This window comes from Helianthus annuus, chromosome 12 (genome assembly GCF_002127325.2).
Source record: "Helianthus annuus cultivar XRQ/B chromosome 12, HanXRQr2.0-SUNRISE, whole genome shotgun sequence".
Taxonomy (NCBI): domain Eukaryota; kingdom Viridiplantae; phylum Streptophyta; class Magnoliopsida; order Asterales; family Asteraceae; genus Helianthus; species Helianthus annuus.
This window is the reverse complement of record NC_035444.2, coordinates 98,071,908-98,096,001: the sequence shown is the minus strand read 5'-3', so window position 1 is coordinate 98,096,001 and position 24,094 is coordinate 98,071,908.

Genomic DNA, 24,094 nt, shown 5'->3' with positions numbered 1-24,094 from the left:
TACCCCCATGATTTACAACCCATTGATTTTGCCCGTTAGAAAAACCGTGCTTCAATCTGTGACAGTAATCATGCTTGTTCAGCCGTGAGGGTTTCGGCATAGTCCATCAGCACTTATTCTAACAAAATTAACCACAACCATCACAAACATCAACCAGCCGAACAAACAACAAACATCACATATTGTTCAAATTTTCACAAAACAACACACAAACTCCCTGTTTGACCAAATCAGAGTTCATCTTCTTCCTACTCTAGTGCCAGGCTACTCTTATTTGCATTCTGACAATCTTTTGCACCACTGAGTACCTGCACATTCAAGCTTTATCAAATACGCAAACAATTTGACACAAACAAAATTTCAATCAATAAAGATGCCGATTCATGCTTCGCGATAAAGGAAGCTCCGGCAATTCAAATTGTTTAATCAAACATTGTGTCCACCCAAGCCTCATCAGCCTTGGGTGTAACCTTGACTCTAGCAACCTGAATCTTAAAGTTTTCAGCCTTGAGTGGTGGAAAATTTGCATCATAAGCAATCGAAATTGAATCCTCAACTTTCTTCACCTTAGAAAATGAACTTTCTATTTCTATTTTCGATTTCCAAATTTGTTTTTGTTTCTCATTTTTAACCAAAACAACATGTTTCTTAACACTCCATGCTTGACCATTTGGTGTTCCACGTTTGTAAAAATGTGAATCTTTTTGAACACTTTGGTTTTGAACAACAACTTTTGGTTTCCAAACCTCTTGGGGTTTTGTCATATCAACTGATGTTTTCCAACTTTGTGTTGTTCTGAATCTGGATGTGTGAGAATTCAAGATCTGTCTTGAATCGAACCTATTCTGGTTTGATTTCCAATTTTTATTTGAAGCAAACTTGTTTGTGTTATACCTCTAAGTTTGTTTCGAATCAAATCTGGTTGACCTTGGTTTCACATACTCAGATTTCTGTTTTTCAACATCGATTTTCTTTTGAACAACATCCACAGGTTTTAGATTTGGACACTTGCGAGCAAGATGTCCTTTTTTATCACATTTGGCGTCACATTTTTCTTCCAATTTTGTTTCTTTTTATAACCCAACCCAGCCTTCATGTTCTTCTTTTTGACACCCGGTTTGTTATAAAAAGTTTTATGACCTTTACCAGCAAATTTTGAAATTTCAGATTTTTCAATCTCAACCATTTTGAAAACTTGATCAACTTTATCTGAAATCACATTCTGAATCGGGAATACAACATCTAAGAATGATTTGTCTGATCCAATCATGGTATAATCCAATCCCTTTGAATCATCATTCAAATTTTTCTTGGATTTTGTGTTTTGCAGATATCCATCATGAAAGTTTCCCTCATCTTCATCCTGTGATTCAGTTTTACCTGTATTACCCGACTTTTCTTGAAAAACGCTTTCAACAATCTTACCTACCACCTCTGAATCACTGATATCATCAGATTTGGTGTAAGTCACATCGATGTTGTCGGGTAACTGATCAACCATGTTGATTACTTTTTCCACTTTTTCGTCATCATAGAATGTATAATTATTCTCCAACGGTGGTGGAACTTGATGGTATTCAGACCCTTTTCCCTTTTTCTTCTTTTCAAACACTTTCTCATCGGGTGTGATGTTGAAAATTCGTTCCAGAATATATGAAGATGAATGATAGCTTTGCAATTTATTGACCAACTTTTCTTTGTCTGCCAATTCTTGTTTAAGCTTAGCAACATCATCAATATATTGGTTTACCACTCTTTGTTTATCTTCAAATCTAGCTTCAAGAATTTAGTGTTTCTTTGACAAGCACACAATCTATCATCTAGAATTTTGACTTTACTCTTTAAAGTTTCATACGCTTCTTTTACAGTTTCGTATGACAGTTTCATTACATCATATTCTTTTTGCAACTCTTGAATTTTGATGTCTTTTGGAACACATTCGCTGCAAACAGCTGAACACTTTTCTTTTAAAACCTTGTTTTCTATTTCAAGATCATCACATTTTTGTTTCAATTTTTCATTTTCTTGTTTCAAAAACTTTTCAATTTCACTCATCTCATGACATTTTTCTTTGAAAATTTTATTTATTTTAGTAAATTCAATGTCTCTGTTGTTGAGTTTTTCATCTTTCTCAATACAAGCACTGCACGTTTCAATGCATTTCTTGCATTGCTGTTCAGCTTCATTATCAATTTTATCAAAAGTATCAGTTTGAATAATTACCTCAATGACTGGCACTTTGGTTTCCTCAATCTTCTGAATCTGATCTTCTTCAGCGACTTGCACTTTGTCTTCAACACCTTCCTCGGCTTTCTTTTCAACCTTCTTCACTTCATTCACAATTTCTTCAACTGATTTCTTCTTCTTCTTCTCCAGGCTAGCTAATATCACCTTTCGGATACCTTCTTCAACCTGCTCTTTGTACCTCGGAATCTCCCTAAGGCCTTTGCACCAAACACTCACAGTAGGAATAGCCGCAACTAATGCATCAAGGTCAACTGTCTTTGGATCAACAGTTGGGTTTCCTTGAGGATCAACATAGCATTCTTTATCTTTGCTCCACCTACCTGCCCATGTTGCTTCTCTGTAAGCATTATACACATCATCCAATCTCATACGAGCATGTCTTTCTTCTCGAGTCAGTGTTACTTCAGCCACCATTGCTTTAGCTTCTACTTCAGCAACCTCTTCGTCATGTTGACTCCAATCATAACCTTCATCATCATAGATGATTAAACCAGGTGATTTTGCCTCTATCAACCCCTCTTTCCAATCAAGATTTTGAACCATAGATTCATAATCACCATCTATATTATCCACATTTTGATCACAAAATGACAAAGCAGCTCTCTTTTCTTTGGATGATACTCCATCAATTTGTTTTCTGATTGGCTGATCAGTATTCTTGTGATAAATTGCCTTTTTGTAATAATCCTAACGAAACGGATTTACACTTTCATCAGCTCTGTTGTTTGGACATTCTCTTTTAAAGTGACCTTTTTCCTTACATTTGAAGCAAGTTACTTTGTTCTTGTCAAAACCCGTCTTCGTTTCAGGTCCTTCCAAACATCTTCTACCAGTGATCTCCATGAATCGTTGTGCTCTTCGAATGACACTTGCCATGCACCAACGAATATCCATGAGTTCCATTTCTTCTGGATCCACCTGATCGTAATCCTCTTTCGTCATGTTAGGATTTCCGATCTTTCCTGCGATTAATCCTTCGTAAGATACCAGAATGGAGGCTAAGAAACTCATATGCTGTTGAGCAAATTCATTGTTTAGCAATGGAGAGTTTTTCCAATCGGGGTTGGAATTTGCAGTTGATGATCCAGATGCAGATGATGCATGAAATCCTGGATCATAACTTGAAGAGGTATTCTTTGATGTGTCACTGGTCTTTTCTGCTGTAAAACCCGTTTTGATTCTTGGAGACTCATTGATTCTTGAAGACTCATTGTTTTGTAACAACCCTCTTCGATAATACAAACCAACATTTTGTTGATAGTTAGAACTTGACATCTTGTTTTGTTTTTGAATCAACAGATCATGCCCCTCTATCTTCTCTATCAATTGATCTGATGTCAGTTTATCAAAATTGACATCATTTTTCAACACAATCACATATGTTTTCCAATCATCTTCATGAGGTAAAGCTGCAACCAGTTTATCTACCATCTCTTCTCTTTCTTTGTTAATTTCGAATCTCTCCAGCTCAATCTTTAAGTGACAAAAACGTTCAATCATTTGACGAACTGTTTCATTCTTCATGCAGCTAAACATGTCAAACTCCTTTTTCAACAACGAAATTTTGTTTTTCTTGATATCTTTCCCTCCTTCAGCTTTCACTTTTAATGCTTCCCAAATTGACTTAGATGTTTCACCATACTGAAGCAGTGAGAAAATATGCTCTCTGATAGATTGTTGAAGTAGAGTTTTCATTCTTAGTTCTGCTGAATGCTCTTTCTTATCATCTGCTGTGAAATCTTTTAGTGTGATCAACTCACGTCTTTCATTTCTTGGTTTTACATACCCCAAAGTTAAACAAATCCAGCTATCGTACGCATAAGCTTGCACCCAATTTTCAAATCTTTCAAACCACCAATGATAGTCTTCGATATTCATGAGCTTAGGTGGTCTTTGGTGATTTCCGTACACGTTATCGTAACTCAGACTTTCCGATATCACTTTCGTAGCATTCTTTGGTGTAATTGGTGTATCTTCTGAAGTGAATGCGTTATAAAATGTGTTGTAAAACTCTTCACCATAGTCCGACATCTTTACTCACCTGGAAGAAACAAACAAACTTAATCAGTTTAAATAATATCAAGAAATCTGAAATTTACTGACTCTCGATTGCCGTGGAAAATCTTGACACTTGGACGAAATCAGACTGAACGAACGAGCAAAACCAGATTTGTCAGATAAGCGGACCACGTTGACAAATAAGCGAACTAATCAACTTGACTTATAAGCGAACCAGAAAATGTCTTATCAGCGGACCAGACAATGTCTTATAAGCGGATCTCAACTGTTCGTAAAAGCGGACCAGAAAGTGTCACAAAAGCGGACCAGTTTGTGTCGTAAAAGCGGACCAGACTTGTTTGTTCGAGCGGACCAGATTTGTTCGTTCGAGCGGACCAAATAATGCCCGTAAAAGCGAACTGAACATGAATTTGAAAGCGAATCTTGCGATATTCGTAAAAGCGAATCTCAGTTTTTAACCACTTTTAGGCCGAAATTGAGTCTAAAACTTTCAAGGGTTTGTCTATGTTCAATAATACATGTCCTGTAAAAAATTCGTCCGATTTTAACCGTGGAAACTTGTCCGAACAGAAAAAGAAGGTGTAGAAGACAGAAAACGGATCAAATTTGAGCTGAACTCTTCCTCCTGAGCTCTGATACCACTTGTTGGATCGTCGTTGACCCTAAATGAGTCGATCAGAAGAGTCGTTTATCTAATTCAAAGGCGGAATCGATGAATCAGATGCTCAAACTAAATATAATGCTTCACTTTATTGATTTTGACAAAGTTTACAACCTGGAAGCAATTTGGCAGCACTTCGTTACAAGTTCCGAGCCGTTACCAATGAACTAACCAATGCACCTATTTATAGAGTTCCTGGTTCGCTTATACGGACTGCCCTAAAAGCGAACTGTGATGATAGTGTGGTTCGCTTTTATGGACAATGTCCATAAAAGCGGACCTCAATGTTAATTCACCATTTCTCGTTTCTCGAACCTCATGCACTGGTAATTCTAACCTATTCTATCCTATTACATGATACAAGACGAAGTCAATAGACGTAGTGCACCAACAAATAAGATAATCAGAACTAGAATAACTCTGTAATAATCGTCTGATTCTCTCATTCTCAAGTTTCTCAGTCTCCAACTCTTGTTTCAGCTTGGCACATTCCTCAATGTAATAGTTTATAGCTTTTTGTTTCGTCATCATCGTTGCATTCATCATTGTCAAAACGTCTTCTCTCTTAGAATTTGTCTTTTGAAGACCAGTTACTGTTCTATTCAATACATCATAAGATTTCTTCACGTAATTGAGATTGAATAGTAATTGTTCCTTCATCTTCTCAAACTCAGCCAACTTTTCGTCTTTTGTTGCACATTCTTTGCAAGATTCTAGACACTTTGAACAAGGTTTGATGACTTCCACAATTTTTTTTACTTCAATAATCTTTTCAGATTCAACAACTTTTTTAGCTTCAATTACTTTCTCTGTTTCAACAATCTCCTCAGCAACACTTTGAACTTCATCATTTTGAACAGTCTCATCTTCTTGAACAACATTTTCAGACTTCATTTTCTTTAGTTCTTTTGCTGCTCGTCTCTCCTTCAGCTTCTCCAAGCGATCTGCAAAATAAAATTGAAAGCTTTCAGGAGATAGATGACTTTTTGCAATATTAATATGTCTTTCTTCTTCATCATCACCACTGTCATCAGTTGGTGATTGATCAAACTCAATTGACTTGTCAGAACAATCATCTGAAAAACTAGACTGTGATGGTGTTTGATCAAAAACGGTTGCTTTTTCTGAACTTTCATTTGTACTAAGTGAGCTTTCATCTGATGAAATAGACTTTTCTTCTTCATTCTTCACACTAACACCAATAGCTTTCATCCACTCGGTAAACATATCTGGTTCATTCACAATTTTAGCAATGAAAGCTCTAAACTCTCCTTTTTCATCCACAAACATATCCCAGTTAAAACCTTCAGGTAACCTTTCATCATCTTGATTCATTAGGCATGCTTTGCTGTCGGATGAAATGTATTTATCCTAGTTGAAATTTTCTTGATTGACTAAACACGCTCTCTTTGAAGAATCCTCTATCACTTTTCTACCATGAGCCACTTGTGGTTCTTGTTGTTGTTGTTGACCAACTTGTTGGTATATGGCATTCCGGTAGTAGTCATCTTTTCCAAACGGATTCTTTGCTTCATTTGCTTCTCTATTCTTGCATTCCCTCTTGAAATGACCTTTCTCCCTGCATCGAAAACAAGTAACTTTAGATTTATCAAGACCTAAAGTAGAAACATGTGCATCAAGAAAATCATTTCTTCCAGTAATTATCTTGAACTTTTCAGCTCTTCTCAGGACACTAGCTAGACACCATTTGATGTCCATTAGTTCTAATTCTTCAGCGTCTATCTGATCGTAATCCTCTTTCGTAAGCATAGGACTCCCGATCCTCCCTGCAACCAAACCTTCATAGGATTGTAGCACAGTTGCAAGTAAAGACATGTGATATTTTGCAATTTCTTCAGAAAAACTTTTACCCTCTGGAAGATTCAATGCAATGTTGCACTGTATTACACAACCACCACCTTTTGTACTTTGAGAATGAAAACTTGATGATGAACTCTTTGGATTGACACTTGGGTATGAAGAGAAACCACTGCTGCTATTAGGACTTTGTTCAACATTTTCAGATGAGTTTCCAGCACTAAACGCAGTTTGTATTTTCGAACTTCTTTCAACCTCTTGAACACTGCCTTTATAATACATCTTCACGTCTTGTTGACCACTCGGATTACTCATCCTCGCAATCTTTTGCTGTTCCAGATCTTGACCCTCAATCTTCTCGATGAACTGAGAAATCGTCAAACCATCATATACTCCAGTGTTCTTTAAGATCATCAAAAATGTACCCCACTCTTTCTGAGGTAACGCATCAGCAAGTTTGTCTACCCATTCTTCTCTATCTTTGGTTATGCTTAACAACGACATAGAATGCACTAAATGGCAATATCTTTCAATCAGCTTCTTTGTATCTTCCCCTGGCAAACTTGTGAAAAGATCAAATTCTTTTTTAAGCAGTGCCTTTTTGCTTTTAATCATCTTTTCACTTCCCTCAAACTTGATTTTAAGAGCATCCCAAATTGATTTTGAGGTCTTGTCATGTTGAAGCAACACAAAGATGTCTTCTTTGATGGCTTGCTGAAGTAGACTAATCATCATCTTTTCGGCTTTGTACATGTCACGTTCTTTGTCACTGAATTCAGAGATTTCTTTTATAACTTGCAGATCCGTACGTCGTAGAACATACTTCTACAAAATACATTCCCATGATCTCAGATGGTTAGCTTGAACCCAGTTTTCAAACCTATCTTTCCATCTGTAATACTCCTCAATACTCATTAGCTTCCGGGGTTTTTGCAATGTTCCAGTTTCATTTTCCAAATTCATGTTTTGAGCAATGGAAGTCGGAGTAGTCGGAGTAGCAAATGCGTTGTAAAACTCTTCACTCATGATGAAAACAAGTTCAAGCGAAATAAGCCAATTCAAGCGAAATACCCTCTCAAGCGAAATCAAACTTTCAAACACAAACCCTGTTCAAGCGAAATAACGTCTTCAAGCAGAATCACCAACTAACAATTTCAAGCGAAATAACCAGTTTGGAGCGGAATCACTAATTTCGCTTGAACTTTCAAGCGGAATAGCCCATTTGAAGCGAAATAAGACAATGTCAAGCGGAATCAGTCAACTTTGGAGCGGAATAACAGATTTCGCTTGAAATCTTAAGCGGAATATCAACTTTGAAGCGGAATAACAGATTTCGCTTGAAATCTCAAGCGGAATATCAACTTTGAAGCGGAATCAGAATGTGTTCGTTCAAGCAGAACCACAACTTAGGTCCATTTTTACCATTTTTAAGCCGAATTTTGTCCTGAAACTCTCAAGGATTTGTTAAAATGCAGTTTTACACAATATGTGAGAAAATGAGCCGATTTTAACCGTGAAAAGTTGTTAATTTTGAAAAGAAGGTGTAGAAAACAAAAATTTTCAAGCTGAATCGGTAAGAGCTGTAGGATCGATTTCAAACCTGTATGAGTCGATCAGAAAAGTTAAACTCAGTTTGAGCGGCGGAAACAAACAAACTAAGCTCAATTCAGCTAGTATATCACTTTAAACTCTTGCTTCTATTGATTGAATGACGTTTACAATTCTGACAACACTTCGGCAACACTTCGTTGCAAACCGGAAGGACTTCATAATGATTTCGCTCCAAGTGACCCTTTATACAGGGTTGCTGATTTCGCTTGAACACATTCAAGCGAAATCACAACTTCATCTCAAGCGAAATCTTGATTAACAATACAAGCGAAATCAGAAAGTATGGTGATTTCGCTTGGAATGACAAGATGTCATTTCAAGCGGAATCAGCCCTAAAATCCACTTTCTCGATTCTCGTGCCCTGATCTAACCTATTCTATACAAGACTCGATACAAGACGCAGACGACAGACGGATGCACCAACAAACTCCCCCTCGGATGTTGACGGAGTCTTCAGTGTCGAGTCTTCGCATCTTCAGTCTTTATCTGCCTTTGGGCTTCTCTTCAAACTCTTTGAAGTATCTGACGCTGTAAGCATCCTCACACACTCCCCCTCGAGTGTTGACTTTTTGATCTTGCTTAGGATCGAAAATTTGGCTTTCTTCACTCATAAGCTTCTCAGGATCGATTAACCTAGTTCTAACTCAACCTGCATAAAACTCTACCACGAATATAAGTTTTATGATAAAACCTTTTAAAACATTCAGACACCACATGTAGATTCCATCACAAACAAATCTTATCAAGTAGTCTCTGATGAACCACTTGCAGGAAGATCATTTTCAAATTTTCTGATGACCACTTGAAAGATAGATTGTTAAGACTTTTAAAAACACAATCTTCCCAAACCTGTTCATCATATTTAGCACTAGAGATTTTGAAATTCAGCTCTTCAACACAAGGTGTCGAAAATCTTTTTGAAATTTTTAAAAGAATTTATGCTAAAACACACTAAAATCTTTTTGGACTTTTGAATAATATGAAATGCAGTAAAGAAATATTTACAAACATATTTTTGTGAGTTTGTGTAAGAGGATCATATCAGTAATTGAGACAAATCACCAACACCGTTAAGCTTGATTTCATTTTAAGATCAAAACAATTCACCTAGATTGTCAGTATATTTGTCCAGTTAAATTTTCACACAAAGTTCAACTGTTTCGAGATACGAGATTAATGTTTTAAGCACTTAAACTTATTCGCGTGTCCCACTACTTGAATATACTCCCGTATCCAGATCCCAATATTCAGTCTTACAGGTGAGTATACCTAGATGATATCTGTAAGGGGTTAGATGCGAAACCGTGAGAGTTCAGGTCAGAACTTCCGTTCAGCAGAGAGATGACGGTTCGACATTCGGTGTGTCCCCTTTAGAGGATCTTTTGTTTCAACAACAATGACTATCAATTTTATTGTTTCATCAATTTGCTGAGGGCTGCGATTTTTCAAGCATTTGCGGAAAGTATTATACGGGGACTAGGTCAGAATTTCCATTCAGCAGAAGTCCCGGGATAATACCCCAGATATCACTAAGCATAAAGACCTAGTATCTCAGAAAGAGGGACCTTTCAATCAAGATTTTGGGGGTTACCCATATATCCAAGAAGTTGTTACCCACGAATTAAGCAAGTTAATTAGGTTTATATCTCGTCACAATCTACTAAATGTGTAAAAACCTACTGACACATCCACAGTAAGATTGTTTATCACATTTTATCTTTACATTTCTTTAGTATGTTGTGATCGCCCACTGATGTACTATTATTTCCTCTTTTTTCACAACAAAACTCATTTTTGATTTTATCATGTTTTTGACTTTTTCAAATTTTCTAATGTTTTTGAATTTTCTGAAACTTTTACTCCCCTAAAACGCAAACACATTTACAAAAATTTGAAAACAAACTGTACAGAAAATTGACAAACTGATATCGAATTGCTTCAAATCGCCATCCACTTGGCGTAAACAATCAGAACTCCCCCTTTCAACAAACTATTTTCCCATTTAGATTTCAAAACACTTAAGTTTGTTTTAATCAAAATGGTTTTTCCGGAAAATAAGTTTGCTTTTACCATTTGTAAGAATGGGGATGTGGTTCATCATATTGTCATCAACCGCTTGTAGTAAATCAAGTACAAATTAATGTCCCTGATTTACCACTTGCACGTATGTATAATCAAACCTCTTACCACTTGTACATAAAAACAATCAAATATCAAGAAAGATGCCGATTCATGATCCACGATTACAAACTTGGGATCTCCGGCAAGTCCGGTTTTTCTATTCAAAGAAAATATCCACCCAAGCCTGACCAGCCTTGGGTGTTACCAAGTCATCATCACTCGGTTTCTTACCTTTCCTCTTCTTCTCATAAAATTCTTTAACCCCTTTGACTTTACCGTCAATCATTTTACCAAAGATGTGTTTTACTCTTGGGTTAAAGACTTTTTCAACATCAAAAACCTTTTTGTCATCATAAAATTGGTTTGATATCTCAACTTTACCAATTTTCTTCTTAAAATTTTCAGCCCGAAGTGGTGGAAAATCTGCATCATCCACAGTCGGAACTGATTTTTCATCTTTTGAAACAACCTGTGGCTCCTCTGATTTTGTGGAATCAGATTCATCGCCAGAAGATAGCTCCTCTGATTTTGATCTATCAGAATCATCGCTAGAACTCTCACCAGATCTTTTAACAACCCATTTCTGGTTGTCAGATTGAGCTCTCTTCTTGTAAAATTTGTTTGAACATTCACCAATTTCAAATGTAGAATTTTTGAATAATTTGGTTCGGTCAATTGGCGGTTCAAACTCAACCACTTTCTCTTTGAGCTTAGAAACTCCCTGTTTGGTTTGAATTGCTTACGAACAGTTCATCGCAAGATGTCCAATTCTACCACATTTGTAACAGGTTCGAGTTTTCTTCCTCTGACCAGCATTTTTCATCTCTTCTTGCTTCTTTGCAAGGAACTCTTTGTTTGATTGTCTCCAAAATGCTTTCTTTTCTTCTTCTTCTGATGATGTACCTGAAACAAATGTCATTTTTTATTTAAAATCACGAACATATTTTTCATTTTTCAGTTTTTCTGTTGGAATAAATCCCAACCCTTTCTTTTTGAAATTACGGTTTTGATTTGGTTTCTTTTGAAAACTAGAACCATAACTGTAACCCTTTTTCTTGTTTAATCTTTGTTGCACTCTTGAGGTGTATTTTATAGGTTTATCAGTAAGATTTAAATCTTTTATTTCAGAAATATTGATTTCTGTTAGTTTGAAAACCTTTTTAATCATCTCAGTTTTGACACCACTTATTGGAAATTCCTCATCAGAATATAATTTGTCCGAATTATTCAAAGTATAAGCCACTTTAAATGTTTCATCATTCAAATTAGATTTTGATAACAGGAATTCTTTGTCATAAACTATTTTGCCCTATTTTTCATTTTGACCCGGAATGCTGGACTCAGACTTTGACTCTGACATCGACTCTGACTTTGACTCCTCAGTTTCATCGTTATCTAACACATGATCCACCACTTTCTTCATCAATTGAGATTGTTGATCAGTGTCAGACGATGTAAATGTGACATCAATACTGTCTGGCAAGTTGACTGAGGACTCCGACTCCCACTGTAAGTTTGTAGCCTTTTTGACTCTTTCATCATTTGGATTTCTGGGCAAAAATACGTTTTCCAGCGGGGGTGGACACTTATTGTAACTGACACTTTGTTTCTTACCAGAATCTTTCTTGTCACTCTTTTTCTTTGTGTCACTTTTCTTTTCAGCTTTCTTCACTGGAGTCTTTTCTTCGGTTTGTTCTTCAGTTACTTCCTCCTCTTCAAATGCCTTCATGCCTTCAACAGTAGGATAGATCCTGTCAATGACATAAGAAGTACATGAATAACTTTTCAACAAACGGTTATCTCTTTCAGTTTCAATTCTTTGCAACTCTAGCTTTTGTTCAAGAGCAGGACACTTCTCGATGTAGTTATTCACAACTTTTTGTTTAATCATGAACGCTCCCTGAAGTGTCTTCATTGCAGTTGCTTGCTCTTCACTTGTATCATTGTACATGTTCATTGCTTTGTTGAGCACATCATAAGATTCCTTTAATCTATTCATATTGTGAATCAAAGAACTGTTTTGTTTCTTTACAACTTTACTATATTCACACATCACTGGACTCTTCTTTGCAATGGCTTCTTCATCAATCTCAAACTTTGGAACTTCTTTCACTTTCCTTCTAATCACCGGAACATCTTCATCATCACTGCTGACTGGTGTTTTGATCTTTTTCTTTTTCTTTTGCTTAGCTTTTTCATCTTCACTGTCACTTTCTTCCAACATTTTAAAATGAGTTGCCAATCTTCTTGCATGATACTCTCTGTCATCATCACTATCTTCTTCAACTCGGGCAACAAAAGCTGGGTGAACAGGAGTTTGGTCAGGAATATAATCATCCCAAGTAAAATTCTCCCAGCTAAACCCTTCAGGTATCTTTTCGTCATCTTGATCAATCACACATGCTTTAGCATCAGATGGGATGTATTTATCCCAGTTGAACCCTGTTGATGGCTTCTTTTCTTCTTGATTAACCACACATGCTCTCTTTGAAGAATCATCAATCACATTTCTTCCATGTGCAGTTTGTGCCTGATGTTGATGTTGTTGAGGTGTTGTTGAGCAACTTGATGGTAAATGGCCTTTCGGTAGTAATCATTGTTGTTGTTGAAAGGATTCTGAGCTCCACTTGCTTCGCGATTGGTGCACTCCCTCTTGAAGTGTCCTTTCTCCCTGCATCGAAAACAAGTGACTTTAGATTTGTCAAAACCTAAAGTAGAAATACCAGCCTCACGAAGATCATCTCTTCCAGTGATTTGCTTGAATTTCTCAGCTCTCCTCAACACGCTAGCCAAGCACCATTTTATGTCCATCAGCTCCATCTCTTCAGCATCAATCTGGTCATAATCTTCCTTTGTTAGCATTGGATTCCCGATTCGACCTGCAACAAAACTACCATAAGATTCAAGAACAGTTCCCAATAAAGATATATGACTTTTAGCTAACTCTTTCGAATATTTTTGATCATTTTCAATGTTCAACACAATATTGCATTGAAGATTTTTGCCATTTCTAGTTGTTGAAACATTCGGATCAAATGATGGAAATGATGAGAAACTCGTATTGTTGTTTGATCCTTTTGATGAACTACCAGATGAGTTCTTTGCGTTGTATGCGGTTTCAACTTTCGGTGACAAGTTGGTTGTTTTCTCATTCAACCCTGCTTTGTAGTACAAACCGATGTCTTGTTCACCATCGAAATCTTTCATTCTAACAATCTTTCGTTGCTCCATCTCTTGAGCTTCCAATTTTTCAATAAATGTACTCAATGTGAGCGTGTTAAATCCTTTATTGTTTCTGAGCATCATCAGATATGTGCCCCAAGTCTCGTGTGGCAATGCATCAGCAAGTTTTTCGACTAACTCTTCATTATCTTTTTCAATGCTTAACCTTCTCATGTTGGCTAAAAGATTGCAGTGTCTTTCAATAATCTGCTTTGTTCCTTCATTTTTCAACCCACGAAACAAATCAAACTCTTTCTTTAAAGGCGATTTTTTGTTTTTGACCATCTCCTGACTACCAACAAACTTTGATCTTAAAGCCTTCCAAATTAAATAATAACTTCCATTGTGTTGCAATAAGACCATGATGTCTTCTTTCACAGCTTGTTGTAGCAGACTTAGCATCATTTTCTCATTTTTATATTTCCTTTTATCTTCGGCACCCATATCTTTGATCGCGATTACCTCTTCATCGTCATTCATCGGTCTCACATACTTCGTTTCAACACATTCCCAAGCATCTAGATAGTTTGCTTGTACCCAATTTTCAAACCGTCCTTCCCAACCCTTATATTCCTCAATATTCATAAGCTTGGGCGGTTTTTGCATGGTTCCCGTTTCGTTTTCCAACATCGTGTTCTGGGCAATACTCATCGAGGTAACCGGGGTAGCGAATGCGTTATAAAAATCCTCATTGTCCATGTTTCGGTTTTCAAGAAATTCTCAAACTGACTGTTCAAGCGAAATATCAAGTTTAAGCAAAGTTCCTTTTCAAGCGAAATCACTGATATGAAGTACAATTTCTGATTTAAGCGGAATCAGGTAATACAGTTCAAGTGAGATACTGAGTTCGAGCGGAATCAAAAACAAGATTTCAAGAGGAATTAAAACTAAAGCTTCAAGCGGAATCAACCCAATACTATTCAAACGGGATCTGTTTTGAAGCGGAATCACCAGAAACTTTGGAGCGAAATCACAGTTCTGAGCGAAATCAAGACTAATCTTTCAAGCGGAATCAACGATAAACTGTGATTTCAAGCGAAATCAGATTCAAAGTGCTGCTGACGTCATCATTCAATCAAGCAATTTCAAACGGAATACCAATCATGACCAGTTTTAGTTCGAATTTTAGCCTGAAATTTTTAAGGATTGCTTAAAACATGTTTACGCGTGTACTATGAACTTTTGAGCCAATTTTAACCGTGAAAATATTTTGAATTTCGGAAAGAATGGTGTAGAAACAGAATTTGCAGCTGAATTGTATAGAACTCTTCTTCCTGAGCTCTGATACCACTTGTAGGATCGATTTCAAACCTGTACGAGTCGATCAGAAAAGTTAAACTCAGTTTGAGCGGCGGAAACAAACAAACTAAGCTCAATTCAGCTAGTATATCACTTTAAACTGTTGCTTCTATTGATTGAATGACGTTTACAATTCTAACAACACTTCGGCAGCACTTCATTGCAAACCGGAAGGACTTCATAATGATTTCGCTCCAAGTGACCCTTTATATAGGGTTGTTGATTTCGCTTGAACACATTCAAGCGAAATCACAACTTCATCTCAAGCGAAATCATGATCAACAATACAAGCGAAATCAGAAAGTATGGTGATTTCGCTTGGAATGACAAGATGTCATTTCAAGCGGAATCAACCCTAAAATCCACTTTCTCGATTCTCGTGCCCTGATCTAACCTATTCTATACAAGACTCGATACAAGACGCAGACGACAGATAGCTGCACCAACAAGAGCTCCTCTTCCTGAGCTCTGATACCACTTGCAGGATTGTGTTGTGACCCAAACGAGTCGTTCAGAGGAGTTTTAATCTATTTCAAAGGCGGAAACAGAGAAATAGACTTCGAAACAGCTTGCAAATCACTTTAAACCACTTTCTAATTGATATAACACTGATTACATGCAGAAAAAAAACCGGCAGCACCTCGGTATCAAAATCCAGAACTGTTACATATGATTTCGCTTGAAAGGCTATTTATAGAGTTCTGATTTCTCTTGAACATGCTTAAGCGAAATAAGAAATGTTGTTGATTCCGCTTGAAAGTGACAAATGTCATTTCAAGTGGAATTACTTCCTTCAAGCGAAATCACCTTAATTCAACCTTAAATCTTCTATTTTCTTGAACAACGTGCTCTGATCTAACAATCTAGTATAAGACTTGATACAAGATGAAGTCGATAGATGTATGCACCAACAACTTCCGTTCAGCAGAGAGATGACGGTTCAACTTAAGGTGTGTTCCCTTTAGAGAATCTTTTCTTCAACAGCACATGACTAGCATTTTGCAATGTTTAATCATTTTTTATGCGGAGGGTGAGCTTTAAAAGCATGCAGAAAGTATTATACGGGGACTAGGCCATTGCTTCCGCAAAATCAGAAGTCCCGGAATAATACCCCAGATATCACTGAGTATAAAGACCTAGTATCTCAGAAAGAGGGACCTTTCAAACAAGATTTCAGGGGTTACCTATATATTCAAGATTTGTTCCCCACAAAATAAGCAAGTTTGAATTTTAAGTTTATATCCCAAACAAGATTTACTAAATGTATAAAAACCTATCGACACATCATCAGCAAGACTGTTTAAAAACTTTAAAACTTTACATTTCTTTAGCGTACCGTAACTGTCAAGCTGATTTACTATCATTTTCCCTTTTTACACAAGCTCTTTTTCAGTTTTCTATTGTTTTTAAGATTTTAAATTTTTCTAATGTTTTTGGATTTTTGAATTTTTACTGTTTTTGAATTTTATGAAAATATAATACTCCCCCTAAATACCAAAACAAGTAAAAAATCGACAAACCATTGCAGATTGTTTCTCAACATCATCATCTACAACGTTATCCTCATCAACGCCAATAATTCCATCCAACACCGATAGAAGCTTCATACCATTTAGTTTTAAAATATATTTAAAACGAGTTTTGTCAAAATCTTTGGTATGTAAATCATCTCTCTGTTCGTCATTGTGGATTTTTTCAATTCGTATCAACTTCTTCTCGAAGCAATCTCGAATGAAGTGATGACGAATTTCGATATGTTTCGTTTTAGCATGATGAACAAGATTTTTCGTGATATTAATCGCTGCCTCATTATCAACAAAGATAGGGGTGTTAAGAAATTGCAAACCGTAGTCACGCATATGTTGCTGGATCCACAAGACCTGGGAGCAGCAACTGCTAGCAGATACATACTCTGCTTCACATGTGGATAGAGCCACAGAGGTTTGCTTCTTACATTGCCAGGTGACCAAACGAGGTCCGAAAAACTGACAACCCGCTGTTGTTGATTTTGCATTAACTTTGCAGCTTCCGTAGTCGGAATCAGAATACCCTTCGAGCGTGAAATCGCCTGATTTTGGATACCACAACCCCAATGATGGAGTTCCTTTTAGGTAGCGTAATATCCGTTTCACTATTACCATATGCGAAGCTCTGGGGCTTGACTGAAACCGTGCTGCGAGGCACGTCGGATACATGATATTGGGTCTTGAAGCAGTTAAGTACATCAGCGATCCAATCATGGAGCGATACATCGTTTCATCTACCCTGTCTCCGGGGAGATCTGGGTTTATCCCATGATTTGTCGCTAAAGGGGTTGACGCTGGAGTAGATCCTGACATCCCAAATTTCTCTAAGACATCATGAACATACTTCGTCTGGTGTATGAAAATTCCCTCAGATAGTTGATCAACTTGAAGTCCCAAGAAGAATTTCATCTCCCCCATCGATGACATTTCAAATTTTTGCTTGATAACTGATTCAAAATCTTTGCACAGATTTTCATTCGTTGACCCAAATATGATGTCGTCCATGTATATCTGAACTATCAGAAGATGTCCGTCGACCTCTTTGTTGAAGAGAGTGGCATCCACTTTTCCACGGATGAAGCTGTTGGCTAGCAAGTGTTGAGACAATGTCTCGTACCAAGCACATGGGGCTTGGTGTAAACTATACAGCGCTTTATCCAATAAGTAGACCTTGTCTTTGTGGATTGAGTCGGTGAAACCCGGTGGCTGTCTGACATATACCTCCTCTTTTACCTTCCCGTAGAGAAACGCCGATTTCACATCTAAATGAAACACTTTGAAATTTTTCCACGATGCAAATGCCAGAAAGATTCTAATTGCTTCTAGTCGAGCCACGGGAGCATACACTTCAGTGAAATCTATACCCTCCTGCTGACTAAAGCCCTGGACTACGAGTCGAGCTTTGTTTCGAACAACAACCCCTCGGTCATCTCTCTTGCATTTAAACACCCATTTTGTGTTAATTTTTCTTGTGACCATCAGGAAAATCTACTAACTTCCACACTCCTAACTTCTCGAATTGACTCAACTCTTCTTGCATAGCATTGACCCAAGAATCTTCAATAAGCGCCTCTTTGTAAGTTCGCGGTTCGATCTGTGAAATAAAACAACTTAGTGAAAACTCAGTTTGCAAAGGTGCTACTGTAGAATAAAAACAAGTAAGGCCTTGGTCAATTTGTCGTCTTGTGCGGACGCCTGACTGCAATTCTCCAATAATCAACTCCTCTGGATGGTATGAAAGAGTTCTTGGCATCACCTCGCCTGGAACATCTACCTCGCCTTCCAAATTAGTGATATTCTGGTTTACATCTTGGTCACCGACTGGATTTGTTTAACTTGAAATCGGGATCCGCTCCCCCTCAGAATCTGAATCACCACGATCAAATACAGGCGCAATATCAGATTCTAAATTCTCATTGACTGTCGTTTGATTATCAGGAGCTTGTTCTGAAGATTGTTGAATATCATCATGTTCACCAGCATTGCTTGGACTGGCTTCATCATCATTTGAAGTTTGCCGTGGTCACCTAGAATATTCAGCTGGAAATCTTTCTCCTGAAGACTCATACTCTCTCAGAATATCCAACTCATCAAAAATCTCTGTTTCTTCCTCTGTTTCTTCTTCCATGTCAAACGAATCCCACAAAGTATGATAATTAAATCTCCATGAGTCGCCTGGATTATGTGTTGGTACTGAATAACCTTGACACTCAACATTCGATGCTTCAATGATCCGCTTTAAGCTTGGAACAAAGACACGTCTTAGTGGACTTGAATAACCTATAAAAATCCCTTCAATGCTCTTTGAACCAAATTTACCAAAAGGCTCTAGAACGGTACAGGGAGACCCAAACGGTTCTAAATACATTAGGTTCGGCTTGCGGTTGTTGATCAGCTCGAAACATGTCTTGTTGAATTTCTTGACAGTGAGAACCCTATTGAGAGTATAGCAAGCGACTGACACTGCTTCTGCCCAAAAATTGATTGGTAGCTTTGAATCAGTAAGCATCGTCCTGGCCGTTTCAATTAGCGTCCTGTTCTTTCATTCTGCTACTCCATTTTGCTGCGGAGTGTAAGGAGCACTAAATTCTTGCAATATACCTCTCTCATCACAGTATTCTTCCATCTTGCTATTCTTCAACTCAGTACCATTGTCACTTCGGAGTCTTCTGATTCGCGCTTGGTACAAGTTTTCAATCTTTCTGAACAATGCCATCAAACTTTCAAACGTCTCATCTTTCGTCTTTAGAAAAGATACCCACAAAAATCTGGAATAATCGTCAGTAACTACAAGACAGTAGAGATCACCAGTTATACTTTTGACATTCACTGGACCGAACAAGTCCATATGAAGACTCTCTAAAAGTCTAGAGACTGAATTGACTTTCTTTTGAGGGTGTGATTTCTTCTTCTGCTTGCCTTTAACGCAGCTAATGCACTCTCCTTCCAGATGGAAACTTTTCAAATGAACACCAGTTACTAAATCATTGTGCACCAGGTGATTCATTTTTAGCAAATGTATATGACCCATCTTTCGGTGCCACAACTTTGATTCTTTCTCTGTTGCTCTAGACATAAAACAATGAGCCTGACCCGTGGTAGTAGCTTCTGCCATACTCTTGGCGATGATAGCAGCGAGACGTCTGTCTCTCTTCTCTTGGTGAGTAAGATGGTGTCGGGATCCAGACGACATTGTCTGCAACAGACATCGTCACAGGACTCAACACATCATGATTAAATCTCTCCTCACACGTCTACTACTAACTAAAGCTCAGGAACACGTCGAAATACACATCACATAACACATAGACACATAACCACAGATTCACGTAATCACAGAAACACATAAGCACGTAGGCACGTAGAGCACAGAGACACATAAGCACAGAAGCACATACACATTTAATCACAGAAGCAGTCAGAATACATAAACCTATTATTCAAAGCTCGCGAGTCATTCGTATATACTGATCGCATATAGTATATCGAATAGTATCGCATAATCGTATAGCATGTCGAGTATAGTATCGCGTATATCGTAGCATAGTATCGTCTAGAATTGCAGCGACTTGTTAGCGTATTGAGGTAGAATAGCAATGCGAGTCGTGTGTGTCGATTGAAGTGATAGCAAAAATCGAATAACGCTTCAAAAATTTAAACACGTAAACAGATATATACACATAAAAAACATAAAATTAACGGACAATCAGAGTAGGCAGTTGCAGGCTCAGATTCAAAATACATAAAATCGAGAAATGGATTGTCTGCGGCTACTAGACATTGACTACCCAAAGCGATTCGACTATTCACAATAGACTTGTCATCACTTTTTAACTTTCGGGCTCGCGTTGCTGCCTCGATTCTTGGGCATTCAACACGTATTCCCTAGGTCATACTTGTGAGTTCAGGTCGTTGGAGTCCGTCGAGGCTTTGGTGAGATAAATAAAATTCGGAACAAGTCGTCAAGGTTCTTCCTTGTTTTAGAAAAATTGAGGAGATTATTCATCAAAATATGGATTTCACTCCTGATTTGGTATAATTCTCCTCGCTCGTTATTGAAAATAATGAGGAAATCATTGATAAATTGATGAGATCAGTATTGACCAAGCAATTCAGTCGAGTGTTTGCGGTTCTCACACCTAATCCCGACTGAATCACTTGATTCTATTTGAAAATTCGAGTGTAGTGATAGTGAAGAGTAGCAGGATATAGCACCTAAAGTTAGTCTGCTGGCTCCTAACTGTAGTCTAGGTCTCTAAGACAGCGACCCGGACTAGGTCGTGTCTAGCCTAATTCCCTATAGTTATGGCTCTGATACCAATCTGTCACACCCCAACCAATGGCGGAATCATCGGGGCATGGCGTTGAGCGAAACAGATTGTCCAGAAGTTTCCATAACAACTATCATCACTATTTAGTTTAAATAACACGTCCCATACCGTGTCCCAAATAATAAAACAAATTATTGCAGATAACAACCAGTCAAATATTCTGTTCCGACAACTCAGATTTAAATAAAACAAATACATATTGTTCAAATGCTCCTAAAGACTCGGTCGGACAAGATCTACAGACAACTATTCTCTAGACGCTTGTTCCTGACAGACAACTATTTGTTGGGGGCCTCTAGAGCTTTATTCTAGCCTCGCTTTCCTAGCAAGCAAACATCCTAAACACCTGTCACATACGTTAAGATAAAGTCAATACATATAATGTAAAGGTGAGCATAAACATATAATGTAAAGGTGAGCATACAAGTTTGATAATAGCATATATAGTTCGAAATAGTTTACGCATAACCAGCACGTACACAGAGGAAAACAAAGCATGTTAATTATCGACATTGATCTATCGGTACCAATGACTATGGGTTGACTGTCTGAGACAGTTCGCAATACATGATTACCACCGTAATCCATGCAAGTAATTGTCCTTAACAACCCCCGTGTGAATGGGTGCTGAGTCCAAACTATAGTACTACATCGTTAAGGCAGGTAGACAACATTCCACATGTAAACACAATCAACAAGCATTCATTTAGTCACGTAATACATGCCAATCGGTTAGCATTCAAATAATTGAGTAGTGTGTTCGATTGTGATTTTGATAAGTAACGTATGTAACACCCAAAAGTGCTAAAGTAAAAAAGGGTTCGAGTATACTCACAGCGATTGATTGATGGATTGAAGGGAGCGCTTGAGAGTAGGTGTCACGACCCCCGACCCACCCTGGACGGAATCGGGTGCCGTGAGCAGTCCCGTGGTACCGGTGATTATTTTTATTTTTGAAAAACATTGCAGTGGAATTTTCATCAGGACCGTGAGTTAGGAAAAATATCAGAGTTTAGAAAACACCGGATTTGATTTAAATAGATGGGATAAATCCCTATTTTAAAATGGTAGCTTTAATAAAGATAAATTTTATTTTATAAAACAATATTTCTTTAATAAGCCATTTCTTGATGCCTTTCAGTGCCGTATCTAGCCTTTATTCCAATCTATGGTAATTACCTGAAACATGTTGGAAAAAGGTTTTGTCAGCGGGAATGCTGAGTGAATTCATTCCATTTTTATACAAATATATTGTTATACCTTACAGTATTAAGGTTTTATATTTATTTGCATTTACCTTACTCAATCAGTATTTTGTCACATAATAGCAATTCCAATATAACAGCAATAATATCACTCATTGGTTTACTTTCATCCAATAGTGAATTTATCAAATAACTATACTTTACTGTTATTCAATTTATCTATCATTAGGCAATTCCTATGACTGGGTCATATCACTGTTGATCATTCTTTCAACTAGTGACTCTGACCATATCACTTGTTCATAACTGTTGATCATTCTTTCAACTAGTGTCTTTGGTCATATCGCTGTTGATGGCACTGTTGATCATTCTTTCAACTAGTGCTTCTGGTCATTATCACTGTTGATCATTCTTTCAACTAGTGATTTTAATTATAACACTGTTGATCATTCTTTCAACTAGTGTCTTTGGACATATCACTGCTGATCATTCTTTCAGCTAGTGAATTTGGGTATAATGACGTCTTATTACTTTGTCAATTATATTATTTCTAGCACCAAATCATGCAATTCAGAATAATGACATTTCATGTCATTTATTATAACTTATCAAAATATGCTAATTCACTAATTGTAATATTATGATATAATAACTTGACTACAAATAGAATACAGTATACTTGACTTTGTTATGGTATCTGCCATTTAGATTTATATATAATAATTATGGTTATGCTAACTTTCTGGGTAATAGCAATGAGAATCAAATAATGTATAATACCTCCCATACCAGTAAAATATAATAACTTAATTACTGTAAGTATAACTGGTAACCATTTAGGGTTTTAGAAAGCATTTTGTAATATAATTGTTTCACAAAAAGGTGATAAAACTGTGATAAAAGAGTATGGACTCACAAACGGTGAGAAAAGAGAAATGAACTCACATTGCAGATTTCTTACGGGCAAAGTTTAGTCTACAGATATTCTTGATATATTGCTGATTCAATTTGGGCAGAGTCTAGTCTACTGATTAACCTAATTCACACAAACGGGGTTGTAACTAATACAGCAATTACGACAATTCACGAGATTAAACCTTCACAACGATTAATCAGTGCAATACTCGATAATTCAATCGGATTCACAACGAATAACAGAGCATAGTCCGGATTCGAACAGCACTCTAATATTCAAGTCGAAATCACGACGAATAATCAAAGTACAAGCTCAATTGAGCAGCACCTGGACTATCGTTGGATAGTTACAATCGATCGGACGTTGAATCGTAATAGCGATCGAGTTATTACCCTGATTGCGGCAGCGTTTCGATAATTGTGTGTGTTATGAACGAATTCTGCTATAACTCAGCGTATACAGCGAGTTTCTTCGTCGTTCAAGTGCCAAATTTCAAGTCCCAGACTCCTCTATTTATACATGAAATTTGACACCGTCGCGTAGCGCGAGGGGTACCCCCTATAGGTGTCGCGCTACACGAGTGGTCACCTATTTTCATAGGGTAGCTTCGTGTCTAAGTAACTTAGCTGTGTTGGCAGTTTTATCAAATTCGATTTTGATTGAAAGTTATGAAGATAATCGTTGGCTAGGGTTTTGCCCCCCCTGAGTTTTAGGAGCCCTGATCCTGATTCTGATTGTTCTGGAAATTTTAGGGTTAGTTCAGAATTACTTGGGTTTCTTAATTAGGGTTTCCTTAATAGCTAATTAACATCCTAAGTATTGATTTTGGTTAGAGTTGTTACAGTAGGGTTAGCCTGGACAGTTCGATAGCATAACGATGAGCAATACGTAAAATGGAAACAAGCGATGATGGGTCGAACAGCCTGGTCGATCAAACAGCAGGTTCGATCGGACGGGTTGTTCGTTCGGCTAGACAATTCGTTCGGACAGTCTCTTCAATCGGCCGGTAGGCTCGACCGACTGGACTGTTCGAGTGGATTGTTTCTTCCTTTGAGTAAGATGTGTTTGTGTATGATGGTTTGACCTTTTGAAGTTTTCGTTGTAGTATTTGAGAACAC